Source organism: Phaseolus vulgaris, chromosome 2, assembly GCF_000499845.2.
Source record: "Phaseolus vulgaris cultivar G19833 chromosome 2, P. vulgaris v2.0, whole genome shotgun sequence".
NCBI classification, from domain to species: Eukaryota; Viridiplantae; Streptophyta; class Magnoliopsida; order Fabales; family Fabaceae; genus Phaseolus; species Phaseolus vulgaris.
The window spans coordinates 728500-736437 of NC_023758.2; the positions used below are offsets into that span (position 1 = coordinate 728500).

Here is a 7938-nt window from a genome sequence, read left to right on the forward strand (position 1 = left end):
ATTATGTGCACCAGGGAAAATTCTTTGTGTTTGTTTGTGTGTGGGAACTGTGACAATAATCAGTAATCAGACCCTTGAATCGGTTAAAAATCATTTATCAGATTTGTTCCTCATACATACACACACCTAATCTTTCTCTCTCACCGCCGAGAATCATAATTAGTTCGAATACTACTATCTTAGGTGTCATGTATAGTTCAAACTATCTGACCCTATTATTCAAAAGAAAAGTTATGATTCTTGTATAATCTAAAAAAATAAATATCCAATAAAAGTGATAGTTATCACTCAAGCACGTAGCAACACACTTTCTAATTCACGTACATTGATGCTATCCACGAAGGTTTGGAGATTCCATATCGATTAGAGATTAGAATCTTTCATTGTATATAAGTCAGTGCAAACTTTAATCCTAAGATTCGGTTTTATGGAGTTGAGTTAGGCTTAAAGTCCACTCCGTAATATGATATCATAGCCATTTTGAACCTATTCTAACAACTATTTGTGTTGGGATTATAGAAAAAAATAATAAATTTAAAATATTATAAGGATGTTCTAAACAAAAGTCCTTCAGAACAAAAAAAAATGCATAAAAGGATTACCGACACAAAGATTGCTCCAAAACAACATGGCTAAAACTGTTGCGTACAAAGAACCACATAGTATTATGCAGAAACCATGTGGATAGGAACGATGATTAGGACCCCCCTTCTGGCTCTACTTCTGCAGATGCAAAGAAACTTAGGGACACCACAACCAAAGTCCAGAGTTTCCAGACATGAGTTCAGGATTCTGCAACATTCTCCCGAATTTCCAACCCCCGTACGTTGTCCCCTTCCAGCTGCTGACCCTGCTATGATCCTTGACATCACCATTAAAGAACGTTTCCTACTTCAACAATTTCTGCATTTGCAACCAACTACTTTCCGCCCCTTAACCAGCTCAAGTGAAAACACATCATGAATTTACAACAACCAGAAAATATAAGGCAATCAAGCAACTACGTAATATCATAAGCATCAATCTGAAAAGGTGTGATTAAAACAAGATAAGATATATTTCATGCATCTCCATGTTTTCAAGTGGCCACATATAGAATATCATCTGCATCTATTCTTGGATCCTTAAAAGTTATATTATTTGTATGATTTCATATTCTCCTTACTATATCAATTAGCAATCCTATCCACACTCTATTCTGTTTCTGGTTTAGTAAAAGACACGGTAAACTGCAGAAAGTGACTGATTGGTGAATAATGGTGAGAAATTTGAACTCCAATTCATCTATCCATACGTACTATTGCTATCCATATATACTATTGCGCTATGAACCGAGTAAGATATTACGTATAAAAGATATTTATATTTAAAAATATTAATGTTGTATAGGTGTAAATAATTTTATTTTGGATAATTAGACTTAAATAAAAGCCGACATTTATTATTAAATTTCGTCAAGCTAGATACAAAGAGGTAAGGTTCAAAGAATATAAAAGAAAGAAAGACAAATTATACACTAGTTAAAAGTTCAGATTTTCTTGACTACAATAAATGTTATAGGTTTGAGATCGCAAATACTCTTGTTTAAAGCAAGTATCAAACAAAAAAATGCAACACTACATGGAAAAAAAGAGATTTATGGATTCCTTAATTCTTTATATTTCAAACATAAAGTATATCTCGATATGTATTTAAGATATATTTAAGTTAATCCCTCTCCTCACATAAAAAGACTTTTGCTTGTTAGTGTCGATCGTTAAAAAAATGTTTTTCTTTTCTTTTATAAGTTTTTACTAGGAGAATGATAGTTTGACAATTCTTGAAGTTGTATAAGAACTTTGATGATGAGTTTAAAAATAAATATATATAATAAAAGATAAATTTATAATTAAATAATATAAAAAAGTATTAAAATAATAGTATTGAGAGTTATAATGTTATTATATAAAAATTTGGAGTTTTCAATATATCATTACCCTTCTCAATAACATCTTTAGTATCACCTTTTCTTATTAAAATATGATGAAGTTGCTTAATTTATTTTTGTAGGTCTCTAATTTTTTTTAATAAACTTTATCTAAATGGTGTAATGACTTAAAATTTAAAATACACTCATTCTCAGAAGGATTATAAGCAAACAGTTGGATATTTTTAGGAAATTTTCATTATTGAAACTAATCAAACATTTTACTTTAGAAAATCAACTTATCAATCCAATCATCAATAAATATATAATTGTAAATTATATTGATCTGACCTGACTTGAGCAAGTAAGGTGGCATGGGACGGTGAGTGAGACCTGGACTACTATTTTGGTGGCTAATACTTGCTCTTTTTTAACACTTTTTTGAGCAGAAGAGACTTTTCTCCTTCCACCAAACCAAACTATACCTTTTGCAACATGAGAGATAGTTATGTGTATAATAACTATGTATAATCCCTGTGATGCATGAATGGTGCTTGCATAATGCAAGTGAGGTTTGGGCTTGTTTAAGAAGATAAAGATAGAGATGAATAACGTAGAAAGAGGGTGAATTTGAGGAATAGAAATTAGGAAAGGAAAGTTCCCTGAAATTTAGGCTTTCCTAAATTTTGATGCAGTCACGCTCAATTGTGACCTTCCAACAATGAAGACAAAAAAGAGGACGAGGAAGAGGATTGTTTCCTTATCATAAACTGTAGAAGAAATTGATGAAAAAGAAGAAGGAAATTAAACAACAACCACCACCAGCCTTGAGATTATGATTGGACCCTTCTAATTCTAATCCATCCTTGGAAGGTCCACAACTACCAAATCCCCTCTCCCACCTCTTACTATTTTCCTATTTTCTCATATCACCCATTGTCAAACTTCATGTCAATCCCACATACATGTACATGAATTGTTCACTTTACCAAGAGCAGCAAATTTAGATGAAACCACTTTTTGAGAATAAAGATGTTTGAAATTTGTGATATATGTATAAAAGGGTTGGAGATGTAGTATAGATAAAAATATTTTACTGTGTAAATTTTATGTTATAAGTTAATTTTATAAGTTTGAGTTAGATTTAAAATTTATTTTTTAATTTGGTATTAAAACTATTTAAAGTTTATTATAGTAAAAATTTATTGAGTTTATCAGGTCACTCGTTATTAAGTTACTATTTTACTTAGAGTTGACATGTCTAGTGAAAAAAATATGTTAAAAATCTCACATCATCTAAAGATAAATATATCACCTTATAAATTTATATATAAGATTAAGTTCAATTTAAAGTTCTGATTTACCCTAGCGATGCTATCTCTGGGACTTGAGATCAGAACATTGGCGTCTACCGTGGGGCCGAAGAGACTCCTTAGCCCCTTAGTTAGGGGGAATTCACTTCCCTTAGACCTCTACTGGGGGGTTGTTCCCGTATGCTAATATAGTCTTACATCGTTCAGGAGTCGAAGTCAATGACAATTTATATACTCCCTCATCCCTCAACTCACCGAAACGCCGTTTAAAGACAAAACCATGACAGAGCACCAACCTCCAAAGCAAACAATATCTCGAATGCGATGATTTACGATAGTGATACTATCTTTCGAACTCGAGATCGAAACAAGTTATTTTATTAATAAAAATGAGGGACTCATACGAAACCATAGTCTATCGAATAACAACATGAACATTGTGAATACAAGCTTTAGGATGCCTTGACAAATAGTGTTTTACAAATAAAATAATAAATGTTGTAAAATTGTCTAACTAAGAAGCATTAAACCAGTAGAGCCACAACCCAAAGATATTGAAAGGGTAAGATTGAAGGAAGAAAATGGATGATAGAACACAATCATGCTTTAGGTTTGAACTTATTTTTTGAACCATTGTAATTAACCGGTACGGTGTCATTTTAGTTTTTTGGGGGTAATAGGAAGAAACAAGAAATGAAAAGTCAAGCAGTAATATTTATGTAATATTATTCATTTTCGTACGTTAGCTTTACTCAAGTGGTGAAAGAAAAACAAAAGGTCACCAAATATATGATCCTTTCAAATATTTAAAAGTGTTATCTATAGTTTTATGCTTACGTGTATGACGTGTTCGTTTAATACTATTTCTTTTCATTTAATTAATGAAGATTATGACAGTGGCTGCAACTCAACTTACACTGAGTGGATCGATTCATTAAACTAATCCTTTTCGGGTTTTTCAAAGCAAATGTTATCTCTAATGCAAATTCACATCACAAAATGGTTTGTCGTTTTATAATAATAATAATGTAAATTAAACATGTTATTGTAATTTATAATGTCAAAGGTTAACATCAGCATTCGGAAGCCAAATAGGTATTAACTTAACCTTATAACACATTTAAATCCGAGGGGTTACCTGTGCTTTAATTATTTTATCTATATTTAAGAATTAACACAATGCTATTATCTTAAATTGGGTCACCTTAATTAATTAAAATGCTAGATGTTGGAGTACTCTTAAAATATTTCTATTAATTTTATTCTTTCTTTATCAATAAAATAAATTATTGTAAAATTAAGAACAGATGTATCCAACATGTAGTTAATATGTTAATTATAACTCAATGACTTTAGTAAATCTTTTAAGAGTAAACTTTCTATATAAAAAGACATTTTATAATAAACAGTAGTTACGATTTTCTTTATGTGTTTCATCATTGTTGTTGGGATGACAGAAATGACATGCCTACCTAGGATATTTCCTCTTTAGGATAAAACATTATAAAAATGCCTAACATAAGTATCCAATGTTGTATTATAATAATAGATAAAAAAAGAGAGAAAAGAATAAGCTGTCAGTTGACTAATTGAATATTTCTATGCCAAAACTAACATATAAAATCATCTTTCCTTTCTGTAATAAAAAACATATTTATCGGTAATTAGTAATTTAGTTCTATTTTTTTTACTTAATTAAATTTTTTAAGTCTATCATAAATTTAGCTATTTTTAATTGAATATTTAGTAAAATTTTATGGTAAGTGAAATATTTAAAAAAAAATTATATTCATCAATTGAGTTTTTATTGTTTAATTTTTTTAATGGGATAACTTTGTTGTTATTTTGTTTATTTGTATCTGCATATTAAATATTAAATATTAAATATGTGAAATTTTATAGTTAATATTTAACAATATTACGATAAATGTAATGAAAAATACTTTTATTAATTTCGTTGAAAATATATCAATAGTAGTGACAACGCGGAGCTCTATGACAATAAAATAATAAAAATTATTTGTCATTCTATATTAATTAACTGTAATATCATCTCATTAATTTTAAAATCGTAAAAATGATAGGATAAAAATAAATCACGTTTGAAAAAAATTAAACGATATAAACATAATTGAAAAATATAAAAACTTTTAGAATTTAATAGACCAACAAAAATTAATAAAAATTAATTAAATATATTTAAATTTATGAGAAAATTCAAATTTAAATAAGTTTTTTTATTATATAATAAAAAATTAAATACATTGTTTTAAAATAATTTTCACCTTATCATATTAGAATTTTTAAATTTTAATTAAGAACGTATTTTCTTTTTAAAGCACTAAGGTAAGTATGTCATTGATATATAGCTTGACATACACACAAAAAAAACATAATTTTTTTAAAAATACCCTAGTTTAGATCATTAGTTTCGTTTGATGTACATAATTAGGTATAATAACCTTCAGTATCATGTTATAGTAGAGTATTTATAATAGGGTAACATTATTATATTTCTTATCTTGCCCTATTACTCTAATATATTTATTATCTTAAAAGAAATATGAGCTAGGTTTATCAGATAAATTCTCTCTCATCTCCTTTCTCTATATGTATTATTTACACATAAATTTATATTATAATAATGATTAAATATAGAAACTATTTTTTATTATTTAAATATATTTAAAGAAAATATTGTGTTACAATATTAATTTTAGAAAAATATTATAATTTTAAGAAAAAGTAACTATATACAAATTAAATTTTTGTATAATTTTATTAGTATTAATTGATATGATAACATATCATAAATTTTTATTTAACACATTATCTATGTATATATATTTATAACCATGGTAACACATAAATTTAAATTATATTATTTATAAAAATATTATCATTTTTGCAGTTCTATTAATTAGATTTGTTCTTTAACATAATCTATATAGAATTAAGTTACACAGTTATTCTGAGATTATGAAAAGTGGTAGCCTTTTGAAGATGTGAAAGAGTTTCATAACTTCAAAGTTGAAATGCAAAATAAGATTAACTGTAAAATCAAAGGGCAATCATCCATATGTGCAACTGTAAAAACAAATCCAATTGCAGAACCTATTAATTAAACTGTGAAACACGACACAGTCTAGAAAAGTCTGCTTCATTGTAACACGTTAATGGCCAACTTGTTAAGAACATAAATTAATAATCTATTGTTCCTTGTTCTTTCCGAGAAAGGGCCACACTTTATTTATTAAAAAGTGCTAAGCACCATAAAAACAAGAGATTAAAGAAAAACAATGGATGCAAACAGTGGACCTCTTGGTGATAATGACACCACATTGTCGTTTAACTATCATAATTAGTATTGGTAGACCTTCTCAATTTGTGTGTTTTTTTTTACATCGTTCTTCTGTTGGCACATGCAACAATATTGTTGTATTTATTTGGAAAATAGTTAATTAATTAGGTTTAAGAAACTGAACTCATTATGTACTTCATTTTACAATATACATGTATACTAAACTCAGCATTTCTTGTATAAAAAGTAAGAATGTAGTTTAAACATCTTTATTATCGATTTGGACTGTTTCTTCATGTACTTTAAAAATACCTTCTGTAATATTTTGGATTACGTAATTCATAAATTTTTTTCCAAATTCATAATTAGTTTCCGGATTGTATAATATTGAAGTCCTCTCTCATATGCATGACTATTTTTAGATTATATAATTCAGAAATTTTTTTTGACTTCTGAATTATGTAATCCGAAAGTCTTCTTTTAAATACGTATCCGGATTACATAATCCGAAAGTTACTTTATGATAATGACATAAAAAAAATAAAAAGTCATTTTTCATGTAATAGCAGAAAAACCTACGAAGAAACAGTCTCAATTTGTCAGAAACTGGACTTCTATAAGATTTAAAGAACGGCCCACAGAGTAAAGAGACATAAAGGCTAAAAAGCCCAAAGATGAAGAAAAGCAGAGCAAACATTACACAACCAAATAACAGATGTTTCTTCTTCTATCTCCATAACTTTTTTTCTTCTTACATTAAGATAGATCAAGTAAAAGATCATTTTATCCTTCAAATGTATATTTTAAAATTTAAATATAATTTTTGTTTATTTATATATTTTTATAATTTTAAAAAATATCTTTTAAATTATATAATTTGATTTTTTTTCTTTAAAAAAGTACATTCCAAAATTATAGAATATGAAAATTTGTTTAAATTTAAAAATACTTTTCAGATTCTATGAAAATAATTTTTAAATTTTATAATCTAGAATATATTTTTTAAAATATAAATAAAAAAAATTAATATAATAAAAATATTTGTAATATTTTAAAAAATATGGATTTATTAAAAAAAAAATATGGAGGTGGAGAAAGAAACAGCCCCAAAGAATATTTTGATGGTATATTTTGACTAAACGCACATTTTTGTTGCATATTTTGAAAAAACTTTTGTCCAAATGCATAATCAAACATATCTTTAATATATATTTTAATAAGATTTTATCAATATTGTTTTTTGAAAGACAAAAAAAACAAGTTTACACTAACTAGATATGACAAAGTAAAATAAAGTAGATACAAGAATCACATGTTTTAATATTCCAATCCCACCAAAATAAAAATAGTATTACATTGTATCCTCTAAGGACAATGAGTTCAAGCATGTTCAAAGGTAAAGTTTAGTATGTATGTTA

General features: G+C 27.1%; 1 long non-coding RNA gene across 1 annotated transcript; it reads right to left on the minus strand.

Annotated features, from left to right (window-relative positions):
• Positions 1-520: 520 nt before the first annotated feature.
• LOC137809998 (uncharacterized) lies at positions 521-2462 on the minus strand. The gene is made up of 2 exons (XR_011080830.1): positions 2258-2462; positions 521-932 (listed from the first exon to the last, which is right to left on the minus strand). It is a non-coding gene; the product is annotated as an uncharacterized lncRNA (long non-coding RNA).
• Between the last annotated feature and the right edge of the window lie 5476 nt (positions 2463-7938).